Source organism: Lithobates pipiens, unplaced genomic scaffold (assembly GCF_037356315.1).
Source record: "Lithobates pipiens isolate NorthernLeopardFrog02 unplaced genomic scaffold, aLitPip1_a1.2 Scaffold_30, whole genome shotgun sequence".
Taxonomy (NCBI): Eukaryota; Metazoa; Chordata; class Amphibia; order Anura; family Ranidae; genus Lithobates; species Lithobates pipiens.
Genome location: NW_027507791.1, coordinates 55,556,699 through 55,580,256, shown reverse-complemented (window position 1 = coordinate 55,580,256; position 23,558 = coordinate 55,556,699). Strand labels below are relative to the sequence as shown.

General features: G+C 44.1%; 1 protein-coding gene across 1 annotated transcript in view; it reads right to left on the bottom strand.

Annotated features, from left to right (window-relative positions):
* The window catches only part of SV2A (synaptic vesicle glycoprotein 2A), a 237,608-nt gene that overhangs the window by 37,069 nt on the left and 176,981 nt on the right, over nt 1-23,558 (bottom strand). The window lies entirely within an intron of this gene.

The window sequence follows — 23,558 nt, the reverse complement described above, 5'->3', positions numbered from 1 at the left end:
CCCTCTATCCTAAAATAAGCAATAAACCCCTGTTTACCATTGTATAACCTGTAGTGTAACACCCTCTAAATAAACATTAAAAATACTTGTTTCCTTTTAATTAGATAGAAGTTATTTTTATAAACGGTTTCGCTAAATGCTAATTGAATTATTATTCTGTCAAAACAGCTTAAAAAACGCATGTTCGGGAGGTAAAAAAATAAACCTTCTTTGAAGGCAGTAAAAGCACATTTGGCAAATCAGTGAATTAGCATAACTGAGCTATTAATAAAACATTATTATGATGCATTACGCAAGGTCGGAGTTATTCCTTGCATATATATGAGATAACAGAGCAAGAAATACAAATCAAAGCAGTTCATAAGCCATTTTCTACAGATGAACGGCTCACTTCCCTTACTATTGAGCTATTGTTGTTTCTCACAATTGAAGTATAACTAAAGATATAACTACTTTTTTTGTTATTTGGATGGCATGGCAAGGAGTTAGAGCCCCTATATGATTTGTAGGTGTGACTAAAGGGAACAAGGGTGCACATACCAAAAACCAATAGGAGAATTTATTAGGATTTTAGTGAATGATGGGATATGAGTGTGTATTAATTTATAATACTGTTAGGGTGGAGAACATGAGCAATTATAACCTTCCATTTCACCTTCTTTATTACTGTAGGTACACCTTGCTAGTACCAGGTTGGACCCCCTTTTGCCTTCAGAGCTGCCTTAATTCTTGGTGGCATAGACTCAACAAGGTGTTGGAAACATTCCTCAGAGGTTTTGGTCGATTATGACATGACAACATTTCGCAGTTGCTGCAGATTTGTCAGCTGCACATCCATGATGCAAATATCCAGTTTGACCACATCCAAAAGGTGCTCTATTGGATGAGATGTGGTGAGTTTGGAGGCCATTGGATGAGATGTGGTGAGTGTGGAGGCCATTGGATGAGATCTGGTGAGTGTGGAGGCCATTGGATGAGATGTGGTGAGTGTGGAGGCCATTGGATGAGATCTGGTGAGTGTGGAGGCCATTGGATGAGATCTGGTGAGTGTGGAGGCCATTGGATGAGATCTGGTGAGTGTGGAGGCCATTGGATGAGATGTGTTGAGTGTGGAGGCCATTGGATGAGATCTGGTGAGTGTGGAGGCCATTGGATGAGATCTGGTGAGTGTGGAGGCCATTGGATGAGATGTGTTGAGTGTGGAGGCCATTGGATGAGATTTGGTGAGTGTGGAGGCCATTGGATGAGATTTGGTGAGTGTGGAGGCCATTGGATGAGATGTTATGAGTGTGGAGGCCATTGGATGAGATCTGGTGAGTGTGGAGGCCATTGGATGAAATCTGGTGAGTGTGGAGGCCATTGGATGAAATCTGGTGAGTGTGGAGGCCATTGGAGTACAGTGACCTCATTGTCCAGTGGTGAGATAATTTGATCTTTGTGACATGGTACATTATCCTGCTGGAAGGAGCCATCAGAAGATGGGTACACTCTAGTCATAAAGGGATGGACATGGTCAGCAACAATACTCGGGAAGGCCGTGGCATTTAAATGATGCTCAATTGGTACTAAGGAATCTAAAGTGTGCCAAGAAAATACCCCCCCCCTTACACCATTACACCACCAGCTTGTACCATTGATACAAGGCAGGATGGATCCATGCTTTCATGTTGTTTACGCCAAATTCTGACCCTACCATCTGAATGTCGCAAGCTGAAATCAAGACTCATCAGACTAAACAATGTTTTTCCAATCTTCTACTGTCCAATTTTGGTGAGCCTGTGCGAATTGTAGCCAGTTTCCTGTTCTTAGCTGACAGGAGTGGCACCTGGTGTGGTATTCTGCTGCTGTAGCCCATCTGCTTCAAGGTTCGATGTGTTGTGCCTTCAGAGATGGTATTCTACATACCTTGGTTGTAAGGAGTGGTTATTTGAGTTACTGTTGCCTTTCTATCAACAAGGCATTTTTGTCCACACATCTACCACTTACTGGATATTTTCTCTTTTTCAGACCATTCTCTGTAAGCTCGAGAGTTGAGTGTATGTGTGAAAATCAAAGTAGATCAGTCGTTTTTGAAATACCAGCCTGTCTGGCACCAATAACCATGCCACTTTCAAAGTCACTTAAATCCCCTTTCTTCCCCATTCTGATGCTCGTTTTGAATGTCAGCAAGTGATCTTCACCACATCTAGATGCCTAAATTCATTGTTTCCTGATAATATAATAGATGAGCATCTTAATGAGACACAATGTACAGGGAAGGGATAATTGTAGACGCTCACTCAGGTTGGACTGGTGTCTTTATTCAACCTTACTATGTAACCTTCCACCAGACACTTCACCACGTGAGGAATTCTCCCCTATGGGGGGACACTCACCAAAGATACAGTTGTACTGTGCCTTTTAGTTATAAACTGCTTCTCCACTGCTCCAACCAAAGCTTCCACCAAACACTAATCACATTATGCAGGGCTCCAGTAAAGCCATGTGAAAAAAATGAATTGTCCACATAGTGTAATACTGCATAAAAGTTTTAATAAACCAAAAGCTCCCGATCACAGGGAGCAGAGATCAGTGACACTGTCTCTAGGCAGAACGGGGAGATGCTAATGTAAAATGAGACGATCGCAGATATCCCCGCGGCGATCAAGTCCGAGGGACCCACGACCCGATTCACAGAGGTGCCGGCGGCGCGCACACGATGGCACGGCGGGAAATTTAAAGATACGTACAGGTACGCCCATTTACCCAGCCGTGCCATTCTGCAGACGTACAACGGCGTGTCCTGTTAAACCGCTGTATGGTCTTGGCCAACATGCTGCAGCTCAATTTCAGGGTCTTGGCAATCTTCTTATAGCCTAGGCCATCTTTATGTAGAGCAACAATTTTTTTTTTTTCAGATCCTCAGAAAGTTCTTTACCATGAGGTGCCATGTTGAATTTCCAGTGACCAGTAGGAAAGAGTGAGAACGATAACACCAAGTTTAACACACCTGCTCCCCATTTACACCTGAGACCTTGTAACACTTAGCTCCTGTACACACGGTCGGACATTCTGCCAACCAAATCCGTCTGATTTTGTCTGACGGATTGTGTCCGAAGGATTGTGTCCAAAACTGTTGCATACACACAGTCGGACCAAGTTGTCGGAAAATCTGATCATTCAGAATGTAATGACGTTATTTAGTTACGATGGGACTACATTCAGGCTAGTAGCCAATAGCTTTGGTCTAGGAATTTGATCTGAGCATGCGTGGCACTTGGTCCAATCTGAATTCTCTACACATGATCGGAGTATGTCCGATCGGACCAGTTGGTCGGAAAATATTTCCAACATGTTGGAAAATTGGGTCCGACGGATATTCCGACGGAATCAGTCCGATGCATACCACACACAGTCGGATTATCCAACAACACGGTCCGATAGGACACATTCCGATGGATTCTCCGATCGTGTGTACAAGGGCTAACAAGTCACATGACACCGGGGAGGAAAAATGGCTAATTGGGCCCAATTTGGACATTTTCACTTAGGGGTGTACTCCCTTTTTTGCCAATGGTTTAGACATTAATGGCTGTGTGTTGAGTTATTTTGAGGGGACAGCAAATTTACACTGTTATACAAGCTGTACACTCACTACTTTACATTGTAGCAAAGTGTCATTTCTTCAGTGTTGTCCCATGAAAGGATATCATAAAATATTTACAAAAATGTAAGGGGTGTACTCACTTTTGTCAGATACTGTTTATATACTGTGTGTGTGTGTGTATATATAAATACATAAATATATATATATATATATATATACATAGAAAAAAAGAAGAGGAAATCTGCGCTACAGTGTATACTTAACGAAAATGTGTGATGCAGCAGTTCTAATATATACCCAAAGTGTAATATACATATAGAGACAAAGAAAAAGAAGAGAACTGCGCAATCCCCAATATTTCTATTAGGATTTAAACCAATCTACCTTAAACAAGTGTATCTTGTGATCTATAACTCTAACACACCAAACTTATGACTGAATAAACCATAAGACATTACTTATAATTATATACAGTGAACATATATGTTCCCTCATAGGCTATGAACCAAAAAGGAAAAAACATGTGCAATTCAAAGGAAAAAAAGCATGTAAAGTAAACTCAAACAGTTCTAAAACTATATGTGATAACATAAAGTCCATAAACAGTCCAACTGGAGAGACACCCTGTGTGGAAGGGATCTATTCAATCGTATAACTTTTCAATCAGCGTGAAGAAAAACCAGGTGCACCTCCACCAGACAAGTAATAATAGCCCCTTACCAGATATCCCGGTAGGGAGCGCTTAATCACAAAATGGGTCTGCAGATGGATCAAACTTGAGCCCTCCAAATGTAACACTACCGTAAGGCAGGTTAGGAGATACACCAGTCATAAACCGTCCAGCATGGGAAGACGCTGTTTGAAGCGGGACTCAGATGTATGGCATTGTAGAATCAAGGAAGGTTCACCATAGGGAGGAAAAAAAGCGCTCCAAATAGTGTAAAATCATTTATTAAAACGAATATAAAAAACAAAAGATGCACTTACAAACATGAAAGAACATCGGGCATATCATCAAACTGGGCAAGCGTCGGCCGATCGCGAACACCAATCGATATCCCTTCTAGTACCGGTTCACATGAGGCAAGTAAGCGTGTCATATATATATTGGCCTTTTTTGTAGAAATTGTGCTCTTGTTTCAGATTCCTTCCCCCCACCGACTTTTGAATTGGGGATCTGCCTTCATCACCGACTCCCCCGAGTGATCTCAGTGCTCTCCGGTGCTCGCTTCTCTCCGGTCTCCCGCTCTCAACGATGTGATACACATATATACATACATACACACACAGTATGTGATCCTGCACTTCCACCTGCAGGGGGCACGTGCGCACCACCAGCGGGCCACTTCTGCTGCGATTATTCACAGCAGAAGCTGATCTGCGGGTGTCGGGCACTCAATGTCCACTGATTGTCGGTAAACCACACAGAACGGGATTCTGCCGATGTAAGCAAGGCAGATTTCCGTTCTGATGGTGGGGGGGGGGGGGGGGATGGATTCTGTATTCAATCAAAGGAATCCATGCTTTCCCCTAGTGCATATTTTTAGCACTGATCACTGTATTAGTGTCACTGGTTCCCACAAAGTGTCAAAAGTGTCAGTTAATGTCCTAATGTCCGCCGCAATACCATAGTCCCGCTATAAGTCGGTGATCGCTGCCATTACTAGTATTAAAAAAAAAAAATCCAGTATATATACCATAGTCTGTAGACGCTATAATGTGCGCATAAACCAATCAATATACGCTTATTGGGATTTTTTTTTACCAAAAACATTGCAGAAATACATATTGGCCTAAATTTAATATGAAGAAATATCTTTTTTTTTAATGATTTTATCGGAACTGTTTTATAGCAGAAAGTAAAAAAATATTGTTTTATTTTCAAAATTGTCGGTCTTTTTTTTGTTTATAGCGCAAAAAATAAAAACGCCAGTGCTGATCAAATACTACCAAAAGAAAGCTCTATTATTCGCCCCCATCAAATCATTCTCTTCAGCTATTACCTTTTGTGCCACCACCCCCTCCCTTTACAATGTACAATAAGGAGGGAAAAAAAGTGGGACTTTAAAATGAAGCGGCTGAAGTGTGAGGGTCAGAAAAGGTAATTTAATTGAATCCATAATATATGATACAGAGTAAATTCATATATATACATACATACATGTGCCATTGTAGGGCACAAAATGTGTTATATGGAGACATCAAGGTGTATGTAAAGACACATAAAGTCAAAAAACATATATGAACAGTAAATAGTATGTGGAGCAACAGCATAGCCTAAAAATGCCTCAGGGCGACATATCCGGTACCTGTGTTTGTAATCACATAATGTAAACATAAATGTACTGAATTAATATTAAAAATTAATTAGAAGTAACGTCGGGCCGTAGTAATTATCATTGTAGCATCAAATGTAGCTCTACGCGTTTCGTGGATGTATTCTCCACTCATCAGGAGCAGATGCGACAGATACCTGTAAAATATATAGATATGGTAAACCACACTCTGTATAGAGGGGAATAGGTACAGTACATAGAGTGCTTTCAAAAGAGGTTAACTAAGCATATCTACCTGTTGTTTTTTGTTTTTTTTTTATTTATTTTTTTTATTTTTTTTTTTTTTTTTTTTTTTTTGTTTGCCCACCTTTGTTATATCACTTTGTATCACCTATACACTCACTTGTTTTACATCTTTATCCTTTTACCGCACTCACCTGGCACTCTCTCTGCTTTGGCTCATTTCACACTCCACACTCTCACTACACTGTTTATCCTTTTCATACCTTTGCAGGCACATCATAACCAACATATATGTCCACACTTCATCCTCTAGTCTTCACCTGCATTGCTCCAACACTCTCCATACATTTCTTTTTTATACACTCTCATTCCCACACACTATTTCTCATTATCACGCAATTCTTTGTATATTTATTTTTTCACCTCACACACTTACAATCTCTTTTATTTCATTACAATTCTTTTACACGCTCACTTAACGCTCATGTACATACTTTGTTTTAGATACGCCTATTTTCCATATACCAGCACTGCTAGCACATGGAATTTATCTTCATACCCAGGCACCTGTTCACTATATCCGCCGCCCAAATATGCCGCCTCAGCTCCCGGGCGGGGCGATCTGTGCCTCCGACGCACCACGGACCAGTTGCTGTTTGCTATGTTCGCTGCCGGGGATGGTAGATATGCTTAGTTAACCTCTTTTGAAAGCACTCTATGTACTGTACCTATTCCCCTCTATACAGAGTGTGGTTTACCATATCTATATATTTTACAGGTATCTGTCGCATCTGCTCCTGATGAGTGGAGAATACATCCACGAAACGCGTAGAGCTACATTTGATGCTACAATGATAATTACTACGGCCCGACGTTACTTCTAATTAATTTTTAATATTAATTCAGTACATTTATGTTTACATTATGTGATTACAAACACAGGTACCGGATATGTCGCCCTGAGGCATTTTTAGGCTATGCTGTTGCTCCACATACTATTTACTGTTCATATATGTTTTTTGACTTTATGTGTCTTTACATACACCTTGATGTCTCCATATAACACATTTTGTGCCCTACAATGGCACATGTATGTATGTATATATATGAATTTACTCTGTATCATATATTATGGATTCAATTAAATTACCTTTTCTGACCCTCACACTTCAGCCGCTTCATTTTAAAGTCCCACTTTTTTTCCCTCCTTATTGTGCTAAATACCGGGATGGAGGCGCTAACCCGTGCCTCATTTAAAGTCCCAAACTGCTGCGCCTACTCCCTTTACAATGTAAGCTCTACGAGCCGGGGCCCTCCTGTACCTTTTGTATTGTACTGTAATTGTGTTGTCCCCCTATACATTGTAAAGCGCTGCATAAACGGTTGGCGCTATATAAATCGTTAATAATAATAATAATAATAATAATTTGTGTAAAAAAGTAAATAAATAAATGTAATTTATGTACAGCATTGCATGCCCAAGTAACTGTCAGTTATAGTAACACAGTGCCGTATTGCAAAAAATGGCCTAGTCACGAAGGGGGGGGGGGGTAAATCTTCCGGAGGGCAAGTGGTTAAGCCTTGTCATTATTCACCTCCCTCTTGTACTATGGTTAGATAATAAAACCTTTGATCTAGAGTCCTGTAGATAACTGTCAGTGCCAATAATGTGCTTCCTTTGCCTCGTTATTGTGACTCGCTTTATTTCTAAATGTTCCAGAGCTGAAACCGCATTAGATGTAATGCAAAGATTTGATTCTCCCCACAAGCCCAGGATCTGGTTATCGCTCCCAGCGCCCAACCACAAGACTATAACTTCATTAGCAACCGATGGCTGCCACTTTTAATGACCGGCAGAGGAATGCCAAGCTTTAACCGGGAATGTAGCATTTTAATTACCTCCCTGACAGCTCAAATTAATGGTTATTTGGGGGGAGTCAATTTGGAAGCCTCAATGCTGATTAGAAAATACAGACGTTAGGCTCGGTACACAAAGCACCTGTCACGTTAAAGGCCCATTTCCAAGGGGAGAATCGGTCATTGAAAAGGACACAAGGTTGGATAAAATGTGAAGTAGGTGGCCCAGTTCTGGGCACAAAGAGGACCCGTAGGCAATGACCTCCCACCCCTTTCCTCCAACACATACACACAACCCAACCACTCTACCTTTTATACTAAAGAAAGCTAAAAAAAAAATAAGTACTAAAGTTGACCTGGGCAGTCAGTGACTTTTTCCGAACCCAGATCCATCTTGACATGAGGGCATTGGGTCCTGTGACCAGCCAATGTGGAAACCTAGATTTTTTTGACTTGATCATACGTGTAGAGCACAAGGTACGTCTATGTGCTTCTGCCCTATTCAAAATCTCCTTATGTACAAAATAGAGTAGCGGTGAAGTGCTTGGAGCTTTTAGTTTGCAGAGCTAGGTTCTGGGTTTGATTCCTACCAAAGTGTAGGGTTTTGGTTTTCATGTTTACCAGAATTAGAGTTGGAGTTGTAGTTCTTTTACTCTAGGTCAGCGCTGTCTAAACTGCCGTCCAGAAGCTGGATGATATTTGCTTGGCCTTAGTCAGCCTTTGGGGCACTATTCATCCCACTGATATTTTGCCAGCTGGCACCAAACAATGGGACACTATTCCTCCCAATGATGTCAATGATGGGGCATTACTTCTCCGCCTAATGCCAAATGTAATTTTTACTTCCACTGATGCCAGGAAAATTTCCACTCCCCCTGGCCACAGTCCGGCCCTACTAAAGTTTGAAGGACAATATAATGGCTCTTTGTTTAGAAAGTTTGGAGACCCCAGCTCTAGATCATTGGTCCCACAAATCAATTGCATTTAACTAACCCGTGGGCCACTGACTACTTCCACTAACCACAGGCACTAGGTCATTGTTTACTCCCAGTGGCCACCAAGCCTGGGGCATTGTTTATCTCTACTGACCCTGAGGCATCAAGTTGGCGACTGTACTGTTCAATACCAAATTCTACGAGTTTTTTTTTGCCATTACTATCCACTACTTACTCCTAGCAATGCCAGATTAAGATAACCAGTTATCCTGTTGTCATTAGCACCATTAAAAAAAAAACTTTCTGGACTCTCAAAACATGCATTTGGCACTTCTTCTGGCTTAACTATATATAGACTTCTTAAGCTGGGTGACCCCTATCTCTGGGGAGGGGGAGACTTGGTGGAGAGTTGCCAAACCTTGGCCATTCGGCTCAAATAAAGACCTTTTATGTACTGGCTGAATATTTTTTTACAGCATCTCACTCCCACATGGCAGTCTCTGACAGACTCCTGCAATGGTGTCCCGATGTCCCAGACATTTGTAGCATGCTGCAGTCATTTTACATCTCCTGCTGCATGTCTGTAGTCATCGTCCATCTCCTGTTCCATGTCTGCAGTGATTGTGCATCTCCTGTTCCATGTCTGCAGTCATTGTCCATCTCCTGTTCCATGTCTGCAGTCATTGTCCATCTCCTGTTCCATGTATGCAGTCATTGTCCATCCCCTGTTGCATGTCTGTAGTCATGATCATGGGCGTCGTAGTACAGGTGATGGTCAGAGACTGCAGACATGGCCCAAGAGACTGTCAGAGACTGCAGACATGGCCCAAGAGACTGTCAGAGACTGCGGACATGGCCCAAGAGACTGTCAGAGACTGCGGACATGGCCCAAGAGACTGTCAGACTGCGGACATGGCCCAAGAGACTGTCAGAGACTGCGGACATGGCCCAAGAGACTGTCAGACTGCGGACATGGCCCAAGGGACTGTCAGAGACTGCGGACATGGCCCAAGAGACTGTCAGAGACTGCGGACATGGCCCAAGAGACTGTCAGAGACTGCGGACATGGCCCAAGAGACTGTCAGTGACTGCATACATGGCTCAAGAGACTGCGGACATGACAGAAGAGACTGTCAGAAACTGCATACATGTGGTGGCTGACAGAGAGAGCGAGGAGGTGACATAAAGAGACAGAGGGGGTGACAGAGAGAGACGGGGGTGACAGAGAGAGAGGGGGGTGAAAAAGACAGAGGGGTGAGAGAGAGGGGGTGACAGAGAGGGGTGATGGGGGGGTTATCACGCTTGACCCGATCCCTGATTCCAGGGGGGACACTTGCCCCCCCTTGCCCCTACCTGCGGACGCCCATGGTCATGATCCATCTTCTGTTCCATGTCTGCAGTCATTGTCCATCTCCTGCTCCATGTCTGTAGTGTTTAATATTCTATTGTACTGTGTCCAGTCCCTGACTACGTTCTGTAGCATTACATGCACTAAACATTATATGTGTGGTCCTGTGGTGATATCAGGGGCTGCGCTTCAGATCTCCTATATCAAGTTGATCATCACTGCTCTACATGGTCCTCTGACCTCGGCCTAGTTTCACATGAACACATTTCCCTTCCTGTAATTAAGACCCATCCCATCATCCCAATGTCAAATGCAAAGTCTCTTCTAGCTAGGAATGTTCTGGCATTTGACAGCTGATTTAAAGGGGTAGAGCTGGAAGGAAGTGGGGCTTAATTTTGACTAGGCAGAAGACTAACACAGGTACTTGGTGAAACCCAGTGTGACCATAGTTCACCACTTTTGCTAAAAATTGGCTTATAATCACAAAGAACAATACCAGAAAACTTGGTTCTGTTGGTTTGACTATACCTTCTCTGCAACTTACCCTACTGATCTAGCTCTTTGACTTGCTTCACAGATTTGAGGGCCCTTTGGTCCTGTGGATCTGGAAAACAACCAGCCATCCTTACTATTTGCTTAACCAAGATGCTGGACATCCACCCGGGGAGCCACTAAACCATGAACCTCAATCTACTACTCCAACCTCCCTCTTATAGTTTCTCGACACCCTTCTTCTCCTACCCCCCCCTTTTTTTTCTTTTTAAGAGAGGAAGTACACCACCCTATGGAGGCATGGGGCTGGCCCTGCTCCTTTCAGACCACAGTATGCTATCCCTCGCCATATGGTTGCCCCTAGGATACACACTGGAGCACACCCCTCTATTTATTTTGCTTGTCAACATTTTCTATGTTGTGTGGGGATACCATTTGTCGTCATGGGTTCTTCCCTTTTTTCTTTGATGCTGGTGTATACATACATATGTACTGTATATGGGCTGTTGAGGCTTACTGACTGTTTTTTCAATGTTTTTTTTTTTTTTTTCCATTCCCGATTGCCTGATAGTTTGATGTCCCCTGTAGAGAGCTGTGGGAAGTGCCAGCACTAAATCAATGACTAAAAAATTATATCTACACAATTTGCCATTGGCCTTATTCATAAGAGCAATGGCAACAGTAAAACTTGGTTGCTATGGCCTTTTACACATTGCTCTCTGCCTTTCCAAAACTGCTATATTTTCCAGCAACAGCTTGTATGATTCCTGAAAAACTGGGTTACTTCCCTGACTGAACATAATCCATGGCTAGCAGCCCAGGTCCCAACAGGAGTTGGCATGTGCTCAAAAATGACAAGTCATCCATTGTGCGTCTCAATAATAAAAGCATAACAGCAATAAAAGCAATAAAAGCATTGGTTTATCTGTATTTTAAATTAGTTCCTTGATGCCTTCTAATGTAAAGGCTTTTGAGAGTATGAACTGCGACCTTTAATTCTACCTTATGAGAGCGTGTTAAAGTGGGCATACGCCATGTATTCTTCACAGTACTCCCTCCGACACTGCCCTTATCTGCTTTTCTCTGCAGAACAGACTTTCTCCACCTTTCTACCTCGGAGGAACAATTTTTGGGCTTTAAGGAAACCCATGCTAAACATGGTGGTATATACAGTACATTTCACTGTAAAATAGTACGATAGATCAGTAAGCTGGGCCAGTTATTTTACAACACTCACTTTCTATATACATCAAGGATAATCATGAAAATAAACTAACAATAATGACCAGAAAATAAATAAAGACTGTGAAACTTATAGCGTCCCCTTAAGCCTCATACACACGATCAGACTTTGTACAAAATTTCCCGTGGATTTTTGTACAAAGGGCGTTGGCCGAGAACTTGTATTGCATACACACGGCAGTACTTTTTCAGCCAACTTTCACCAAATCACGTGGTTTTTATGCTCTTTACCGCCACCTTTGGTCAACTTCTGTATTGTTGTCTGATCTTTTGCATTGGTTCTGAGCATGCGTGTTTCTACTTTGTACAAAAGTCCTATGGTTTTCTGTACACACGATCGGACTTTGCTCCATCTGACTTTTGTTGCCAGAAACTTTGTCCGTTCGCACAGCCAACAAAAGTCTGATGAAAAACGAAAAAGTTTGTCCGATGGAGCGTACACACGGTCGGATGTTGCCTTAAAACAGATAATTTGCATGTTTGTTTGTTGTCAAAAAGTCTGATCGTATGTATGGGCCTTTACACTAGTCACCAGAGAAAAAGTGTCCATTGGTGGTCAGTGGAGAAATGTTCCCTTGAATTGGTGGTCGGTGGGGAAATATTCCCTTACATTGGTGGTCAGTGGAGAAATGTGCCCATACATTGGTGGTCAGTAAAGAAATGTTCCCTTACATTGTTGGTCAGTGGAGAAATGTTCCCTTACATTTTTGGTTAATAGAGAAATAGTCCCTTACATCGGTGGTCTGTAGAGAAATATTATTTTATATTGGTGGTCTGTAGAGAAATATTCCCTTATATTGGTGGTCTGTAGAGAAATATTCCTTTATATTGGTGGTCTGTAGAGAAATATTCCTGTATATTGGTGGTCTGTAGAGAAATATTCCCTTATATTGGTGGTCTGTATAGAAATATTCCCTTACATTGGTGGTGAGTAGAGAAATGTTCCCTTACATTGTTGGTCAGTAGAGGAAAAACACCTTCATACTGGTGGTGAGTGGAGAAATGCTTCCTTACATTGATGGTCAGTGAAGATAGTCTCTCATATATTGACGGTGACTTTAGTCTCTCTTACATTTGTCATCGGTGGAGAAATACTCCCTTACATTGGTGGTCAGTGGAGAACTACTCCCTTACATTGGTGGTGAATAAAGAAATGCTCCCTTACATTTGTGGTCAATGGAAAAATGTTCTCTTACATTGGTTGTCTGTGGGAAGAATGCCCCTTACAATGGTGGCCAGTAGAGTAACACTGCCTTACACTGGTGATTAGTGGGAAGAATGCTCCTTACATTGGTGGTCAGTGGGAAGAATGCTCCTTAAATTGACAGTCAGTGTAGAAAAACTCCCTTACATTGGTGGTCAGTGGAGAAAAACTCCCTCACACTGGTGGTGAGTGGAGAAATGCTTCCATACATTGATGGTCAGTGAAGATAGTCTCTCTTAGATTGATGGTGACTTTAGTCTCACTTACATTTGTTATCAGTGGAGAAATACTCCCTTACATTGGTGGTCAGTGGAGAACTACTCCCTTACATTGGTGATGAATAGAGAAATGCTCCCTTACATTGGTGATGAATAGAGAAATGCTCTCTTACATTGATGGTCAATGGAAACATTTTCTCTTACATTGGTTGTCAGTGGGAAGAATGCCCTTTACAATGGAGGCCAGTAGAGAAACACTCCCTTACATTGGTGATCAGTGGGAAGAATGCTCCTTACATTGGCGGTCAGTGTAGAAAAACTCCCTTACATTGGTGGTCGGTGGAGAAATATTCCCTTACATTTGTGGTGAGTAGAGAAATGCGGTTTACATAGGTGGTCAGTGGAAAAAAATAAAATTTCAGTGGAAAAGTGAATCATTGTAGAAGGGAATTACATTACTTACATTGACTACCATTGAAATGACCTCCTTACATGACTAGGGTAGTTCAGATAACTTACTGCTCCAACTCAAAATTGTAACTCCTCCAAGCAGGTAAGAGCGATTTATTCTGTCTAACCACCCCCCCAATTTAACCTGTTGGCGTCTGGTAGTTACTTCCACCCCGTCATGTATGTCCTGTGCTTACATTCCTTTCCCACTTCATATAGGTCTTGACTAGGGTAGTTCAGATAACTTACTGTCCAAACTCAAAATTGTACCTACAACCCCCATTTTTCCTTAAATAAGGAGACTGACACTGTATTGGATTTAAATGGCCGTCTGGCCTTTTACTAATTCAAAACCATATTTAACCACTTGCTTACTGGGCACTTAAACCCCCCTCAGTCCCAGACCAATTTTCAGCTTTCAGCGCTGATGCACTTTGAATGACAATTGCGCGGTCATACAACACTGTACCCAAATGAAATTTTTATCATTTTTTTCCCCACAAATAGAGCTTTCTTTTGGTGGTATTTAGTTACAGCTCGGAGTTTTATTTTTTGCTAAACAAACAAAAAAAGATGCAAAAAAATAAAATAAATAAATCATGTTTTAATAGTTTGTTCTAAAATTTTGCAAACGGGTCATTTTTCTCCTTCATTGAAGTGCGCTGATTAGGCGGCACTGATAGACTGCATTGGTGGGCACTGATGGGCTGCATTGGTGGGCACTGATAGGCTGCATTGGTGGGCACTGATAGGCTGCACTGGTGGGCACTGATAGGCATAGTTAAGGCGGCACTAATAGGCACAGATAAGGCGGCACCGATGGGCACAGATAAGGCGGCACAGATAAGATGGGCACAGATAAGATGGCACGGATGGGTGGCACGGATGGGTGGCACGGATGGGTACCACTGATAGATGGGACTGATGGGCACTGATAGGTGGCACTGATAGGTGGCTCTGATAGGTGGCACTGCTGGGCACTGATGGGCGGCACTGCTGGGCACTGATGGGCGGCACTGGGGTGCAGCACCTTTGAGGCAGATTGTGGGCACTGTGGGTGGCACTGTGGGTGGCACTGCTGGGTGGCACTGTGGGTGGCACTGCTGGGTGGCACTGTGGGCACTGCTGGGTGGCACTGTGGGCACTGCTGGGTGGCACTGATGGGGGGCACTAACTTTTATTAAATTGGCACTGCAGGGGGCAGGTGGGCACTGGCAGGGGGCAGGTGAGCGCTTACATTACTGGCCGTGATCGGGACTGATGTCCCGAACACGGCCGCCGGTGATCAGCTTTTTTTTTCTCCTCGCACTGACAGAATAATAGCCGATTACCGGCTCCGTTCTATCACATGATCAGCTGTCATTGGCTGACAGCTGATCACGTGATAAGGGGTCGGGATCGACCCCTTGCACGGATCGGTGATCAGGCGAGTCTCATGGACTCGCCGATCACAGAGCGCGCCGCGCGCGCCCCTCAGGGGGCGCGCAGGCCGCTCGTACACAGGACGACGTCAATAGACGTAGTCCCGGAAATGTAGGTCCGCGCTAATGCCGTCATTTGGCAATAGCGCGGTACCGAAGTGGTTAAACATAAACCTTCTTAAACGCTCCAGCTCTCATATGACTAAATGATTGCAGATCCTTGACAATACCATCTTCCCAACTTTGGAATCTGTGGTACCTGCTAAGTTAGATTCTATCCTCGGCTGCAACACAGCCTCGAGGACTCACTAACTGACCACACACCCCTACTACCTTACTCCCCGGTAGTCTAGACTGAACAAGATACAACCGGGAGGACTCCATACCTGAGATGGGTCCCACCGCTTCATCAAATACCTCATTTTGTGTACCCTTGTCAAGGACCCCAACCGCAAGGACCATCTTCATCCACTTACAGCAACAAACTTCTATTAGGGTGGGCAGGAGGGAGGAACATTCCATCAACGATTTTCCACCTACAACTGATGCCCCCTCGTTCCTCCAATCAACTATTATCCAGCTCCTCCCCATCTACCATGTAACTCCTCCAATCAGTTAAGAGCGGTTTATTCTGTCTAACCACCCCCCTAATTTAACCTGATGCCATCTGGTAGTTACTTCCACCCCGTCATGTATGTCATGCGCTTACATTCTTTTCCAGCTTCGTATGTCTTGACTAGGGTAGCTCAGATAACTTACTGCCCCAACTCAAAATTGTACCTACAACCCCCCATTTTTCCTTAGGAGACTGGCCTTTTATTAATTCAAAACCATATTTAAACATAAACCATCTTAAACGCTCCAGCTCTAACACGACTAACTGATTGCAGATCCTTGACGACACCATCTCCCCAACTTTGGAATCTGTGGTACCTGCTAAGTTAGATTCTGTCCTCAGCCGGAACACAGCCTCGAGGACTCACTAACTGACCACAGACTCCTTCCACCTTACTCCCCAATGATTTTCCACCTGCAACTGATGCCCCCTGGTTCCACCACCATCTTAAACGCTCCAGCTCTAACACGACTAACTGATTGCAGATCCTTGACAACACCATCTCCCCAACTTTGGAATCTGTGGTACCTGCTAAGTTAGATTCTATCCCCAGCCGCAACACAGCCTTGAGGACTCACTAACTGACCACACACCCCTACTACCTTACTCCCCGGTAGTCTAGACTGAACAAGACCCAACCGGGAGGACTCCATACCTGAGATGGGTCCCACCGCTTCATCAAATACCTCATTTTGTGTACCCTTGTCAAGGACCCCAACCGCAAGGACCATCTTCATCCACTTACAGCAACAAACTTCCATTAGGGTGGGCAGGAGGGAGGAACATTCCATCAACGATTTTCCACCTACAACTGATGCCCCCTCGTTCCTCCAATCAACTATTATCCAGCTCCTCCCCATCTACCATGTAACTCCTCCAATCAGTTAAGAGCGGTTTATTCTGTCTAACCACCCCCCTAATTTAACCTGATGCCATCTGATAGTTACTTCCACCCCGTCATGTATGTCATGCGCTTACATTCTTTTCCAGCTTTGTACGTCTTGACTAGGATAGCTCAGATAACTTACTGCCCCAACTCAAAATTGTACCTACAACCCCCCCCATTTTTCCTTAGGAGACTGGCCTTTTATTAATTCAAAACCATATTTAAACATAAACCATCTTAAACGCTCCAGCTCTAACACGACTAACTGATTGCAGATCCTTGACGACACCATCTCCCCAACTTTGGAATCTGTGGTACCTGCTAAGTTAGGTTCTGTCCTCAGCCGGAACACAGTCTCGAGGACTCACTAACTGACCACAGACTCCTTCCACCTTACTCCCCAATGATTTTCCACCTGCAACTGATGCCCCCTGGTTCCACCACCATCTTAAACGCTCCAGCTCTAATACGACTAACTGATTGCAGATCCTTGACGACACCATCTCCCCAACTTTGGAATCTGTGGTACCTGCTAAGTTAGATTCTGTCCTCAGCCAGAACACAGTCTCGAGGACTCACTAACTGACCACAGACTCCTTCCACCTTACTCCCCAATGATTTTCCACCTGCAACTGATGCCCCCTGGTTCCACCACCATCTTAAACGCTCCAGCTCTAATACGACTAACTGATTGCAGATCCTTGACGACACCATCTCCCCAACTTTGGAATCTGTGGTACCTGCTATGGTTTAGATTCTGTCCCCAGCCGGAACACAACCTCGAGGACTCACTAACGGACCACAGACCCCTACCACCTTACTCCCCGACAATTTTACACCTGCAACTGATGCCCCCTGGTTCCTCCCTTCAACTATTATCCATCTCCTCTCCATGTACCACGTAACGCCTACAATCCAATCTAATTTAACCTGTTGCCGTCTGGTATTTACTTCCACCCCGTCATGTATGTCCTGTGCTTACATTCCGTTCCAGCTTCGTAGATGTCTTTTGTAGTTGTTGTAGGTGGAAAGGTGGAAAATCAATCTGTGATTGCTCACTGCTCTAGCAACCCCATGCAACCTCTGAAGGAACTTTAGGGTTCCATGGAAAACTGGTTGAGAAAGCCTTCTCCAGAAGAACTGGGCGATTTTTGTTCAAGCTTCATCCAGGGTCATCATCTATATCCTGGATAAGATGTTGGTTCTGAACTGTACACAGTTTTATAATTCCTGGTGTCTATGCAGTGTTTTTCCATGTTTAGAAATGTCTGACAAGGATCAGCCTTGCACCTTCTGACTTTCTACAATGTTACAATGATCACTGGAGCAGAGAGAACTGAGAAAATGATTTTTTTTTTTACATCATTTGTAATGATATACTGTAAGTACAAGAGTCAGCCATGGTTGCTCGTTAAACAAGCAAGCTCCTTTTCCTGCTGATCCTCTTAGCTCACTAATAACATTTGTCTAATTAAATATAATTGACTATCATCAATACTACCGAATTAACGACCGACAAAGCCTGGAAAACAATCACTATAAAGTAGTATTGAACCCTCAGTGTTTTTTAACTTAATTAATTGAGCACAATAAAATAAGCATTCCCCCAGTAAAATATTTGTTAAAACTTCTATCCAAGCACATGCAGTTAACAACTTTCAATGCTGCTGGCTCCTGCTCTCTCAGTGCTGGTTCCTTGAACTTCCTATGCTCACAGAAAAGAGTTAACAGTGGAGGAGGGAGAAGCATTGAAGGGAGAAAGGGGGATTCTTACCATCCTAGTCTATGGGGCTGTGTGTTTCTATTGATGCACACAGTATAGAGCAGGCATATGCAATTAGCGGACCTCCAGCTGTTGCAAAACTACAAGTCCCATCATGTCTCTGCCTCTGGGTGTCATGCTTGTGGCTGTCAGAGTCTTGCTATTCCTCATGGGAATTGTAGTTCTGCAACAGCTGGTGGTCCGCTAATTGCATATCCCTGGTATAGAGAGACTTGCACGGGTGGCTCCATAGGATGCTTCAAGAAGCATAAAACAGGAAACCTGGGGCAGTGATTATGGCATCAGCTTAAACAGGAACATAAGCAAGGCTAAAAAGATGAAGAAGCTGTATACTTAATAAGTGATTACATCAGCTGCTTAATGCGCTTAAAAAATGGAGGGTTTAATATCACTTTAACCGCTTAAGGACTAGCCGCCATCATTATACTGCGTCAGGTTGGCTCTCCTGGACGAATCACCATAGGTGTATGTCAGTCGCTTTAAGAGTGATAGGGGGCGGTGTAACGCCAGAGCCGATGCACATGGCCAGCGCCGGCCACCCACAATCGCTTCACAGAGAGCCAGAGACAGGGATCTGTCAATGTAAACAGACAGATCCCCATTCTGAAAGGGGAGTAGAGAGAGGTCTGCTGTTCCTAATGATTAGGAACAGCTATCTCTCTCCTCCTCCAGTCAGTCCCACCCCCCACAGTTAGAAACACCTCCCAGGGAACAGCGTCGCACAACTGATATGATGGAGGTCCTCTGATAGCACGGGGGACTCTGCTGTGATGAGGGACCTCTGACATGAATGGGAGACTCTGATGTGATGGAAGAACATCTGACATGATGGGGAACCTCTGATGGGAATGGAGACCTCTGATAAGATGGAGGACCTCTAATGTGATGGGGGACCTCTGATAGGATAGGGGACCTCTGATGGGATGGGGGACATCTGACATGATTGGGGGACTCTGATGTGATGAATGTCCTCTGATAGGATGGGGGACTGTGATATGATAGAGGACCTTTGATAGGATGGTGGACTCTGATGTGATGAGGGACCTCTGACATGATGGAATTTTTGTGATGAGGGTCCTCTAATGTGATGGGGGCCAATGGAATAATAGAGGACCTCTGATGAGATGAGGGACCTCTGACATGATTGGGGGACTCTGATGTGATGAAGGTCCTCTGATAGGATGGGGGACACTGACATGGTGGCATTTTTGTGATGAGGGTCCTCTGATGTGATGGGGAGCACTGGAATAATAGGGGACCTCTGATGAGATGAGGGACCTCTGACATGATTGGGGGACTCTGATGTGATGAACCTCCTCTGATAGAATTGGTAACTCTGATGAGATGAGGGACCTCTGACATGATTGGGGGACTCTAATGTGATGGAAGAACATCTGACATGATGGGGGACCTCTGATGGAAATGGGAACCTTTAATAAGATGGAATTTTGGATGCAGGCACACTCTATTTTCATAAGACACAAGTTTGCGTTGCAATTGATCACACAGTAAAACATAGTAATTTCAGCTCTGCGGTACGGTGCAGTAATGATAATGGACACCTGACAGAAATTTAATTCTGACAGCTGAAGCAGCGCTAGCGGAAAAGGCTGGAGCCACGGTAGCTATGGGGATGTTGTGCCTAATGCTGTCAGTCCTGCTTAATTAAAGATGAAATGTGCGTTCGCTCCAGCAAAGAATGAAGGGCCCCCTCGCTGCCCTAACAAAAACAGCGACAAACTGAAAAGACAGCAGGGTCCAGAGAGGAGGAAAGCAGACGGGCCCGCAGTAGTTGCCATGGTGATGGTAATTTCACCGTGATGCTCGCGACTTGATGAAGCAAGCGTGTGAAAATGAGCACCATTAAACTGTCATTGGCAAAGCTGAGCCTTCTTAGTGTCAGTTGTCTGGAGGCAGCCATCAAGCAAAAGTGCAATGCGAACACTCAACATGATGCATGCCAGAGAAGTCAAGCAGCAGCCATTTTGGACTTTCTGCACAAAAGGGTCTGAACTTAAGACCAGACTAGTGATCCTTTTACAGGAGACAACTCGCCAATGGTAGGAGCCAATGGTAGGAGCATCTTAAAGGATAGAGTGAGTGCCAGATGTCGATCTCCTACTGGAATATAAGCATGGTCCATACTTGAGAAGCTGTCACTCCTGTCCGCCTTTGGGCCTTTTTCTTCTCCCCAAGTGGGGGGGGGGGGGGTGGGGTCTCTTGTGTAGAGCTCCCAACCAATTATGTGGAGGACCGGCTTCAGCAGGTCCCTAAGAAGCGAGATCCACCTGGCTGAACTTAAGACCAGACTAGTGATCTGCTCGCAGGAGACAACTCGCCAACGGTAGGATTCTCATAATGGATACAGAGTGCGCTAGGCGTCGCTCTTCTGCTGGAGTATAGAGATGAGCTCAAGTTTGATCCAAACTTGAGAAGCTGTTACTCCTGCCTACTGCCCCCCTAATCATCTGTGGCCAGGGCATTTCCCATTCACCATCTCTCTTTAGGAGAGCCCCTCACCAAGTACTTGGAGGCACAGCTTCTGCAGGTCCCTAAGAAGCAAGGTCCACCTAGCTTCAGCCTAGATAGATAATAGAGCGCCCTTCTCCTGTTAGGAGCTTTGCACCCTGGTATAGTTCAGGGTTTGAGGCCGTTCCCCTTCCGAGGTGGGACTATTACTGTACCCTCATGCATGTTTTTTGTTCACTTTTTTGTTCAGAAGGTTTTGACAAACACCGGATCAAGGAGCTAAAAATTTAAGTAAAAAAAATCCCCGCCCTGCAGCTGCATGTACACAAAGGGGCGGCAGATGCTTATGACATCTTTGACCTAATATGGCCACATGGCCGTATTAGGACAATGACATTGGCCATATTAGGTCAATAATGTCATGAGTACTCCTGCCCTTTTTTGTAGACACAGCTAAAGGGCTGGGATGACAGCAGTTGATTGGGCAGTAGTGGGCACTGGTGACAACTTCCTTCTGGGTTCAGTTCAAATAAAAGTTTGAACCAAACTCAAGCTCATTTCTACTGAAGACTTACATTGTGTGGGGGTTTTTGTCAGTGAGGAAGGAAGTTGTCATTGTTTTGCAGGGCCGGGACAAAGGGTGGGCAGGAGGGACGGCTGCCCCTGGCGCATTGTTTTATTGCAGGGGCAGGGGGCACCCTGACCCTAACCCTAAGGGAAAGGGGGCGTAGTTTGGCATCTTTGCCCTGGGTGCTGGATGACCTTGTCCCAGCACTGTTGTTTTGGTTACATACTGTGAACATAGCTATATACTTCTACAAATTAGTTTTTTTTGGTATTGCCATCTTAGTTCTTTTGATGACGAATCTTGAGGGCTCAGTTGCACTGCTCCATAGAACTTGCCACTAAAAAGTGCTGTGAAAGCACTCACCTGCTTGCATTTGTCTTTCCCTTGCCAGCTGAATAAGCAAGGTGAATCCCTGGATGCCATGGGGTACTCTATGGTGTTGGCTGCCTCTTCATTTGCCTTTGTACAAAGAGACATGAACAGACAGCCAACACTCCCCCCCCCCCCCCCTCCCCATCCCCTACAGCCTCCTACATCAGCTAACCTACATCATGAATCCCTGGATGCCATGGGGTACTCTATGGTGTTGGCTGCCTCTTCATTTGCCTTTGTACAAAGAGACATGAACAGACAGCCAACACTCCCCCCCCCCCCATCCCCTACAGCCTCCCCATCCCCTACAGCCTCCTACATCAGCCAACCTACGTCATGAATCCCTGGATGCCATGGGGTACTCTATGGTGTTGGCTGTCTCTTCTTTTGCCTTTGAGACAACATTTACCATAGAGTTCCCCTTGGCCTCCAGGGATTTGTGATTTAGGTTGGCTAACATAGAAGGCTGCGGGACAATTCAGGAAGAATAAGGTGGGGTCCCTGAAAAAGATACCCCCCCTCCACAAAAATATCAAATTCCGTGAGAGAAGAGGGGCTGATGGTGAATGTGAGAAAGTTAATGGCGAGGGTGAAAGTCCACTTTAAGTTAGCCAATAAAGCATATAGCTTAAAATGGTAGTTCACCTTTGAAATAATAAATTTGCTTGTAACAATTGTAACGACAACAATATACCAAGGAGGGTACCTGTATAATTTCATTACGCCTAATCTGGTAGCTAGCTGTGCTCCTGTTTTGCTCCAATCAGCTTGAGACTGTGCTGACAATTATGAGTGACACCATACAATCCATGGTGTCACTCAGCTCCCCCTCCAGAAATAAAAATCCTATGATTGACAGCGGTGTGCATAGGAAGCGCGTGCAAGTAGGCTGCTGGTTGGTGGCATGCGCCCTTTGGAACCGTGGCGTTTGTAGTTGTGCCTGATCTTTACTTGGAGAGCCTTTGATGTCAGGTCCCTGCCTACTGCTTGCCAAAGCAAAGAAAAGCTGCTTGCGAGACAGCAATTTGGAATAATAACAAACCAAGGTAAGTGAAAATATGTATAAAAGGATTATGTAGGTAGGTTAAATTTATCACTGTGAATAACATGAGGTATGTCACCTGCTTTGTTTCCATTTTGAACTTCAAACTTTCTACATGATGTACATATTAAAGCGTATGTAAATCCTAACAATTAACTTCTCTTATTTTATCCCTTTTGGTCTGGTAAATATACCATTAAAAGGCGTTTGTTATATCTGTTCGATCGAATGAAAAAAATACCAATTGAATCTGCTAGAAATCCAGTGAGCTACTACCTTCCTGTGTACTCTGCAGTGTACTCCGCAAAGCCTAGTTCTCCTCAGTGGAATACAGAACATCTCCCACCATATGTTATGCAGAAGAAGGGGTGGAGTTCTGCAGTCCTGTCTTAAGGACTGCAATGTGGCTCCTTCATAGATACAGTATAGTAGTCAGTGAGCATTGTCATCCAAAGACAGGAAGTATGTTACTGCCAGGATCACCAGGTGAAAATAAAGGCAATAAATTCTGAAAAAGAAAAATAATTACACATATCTAAGACATGGCGTG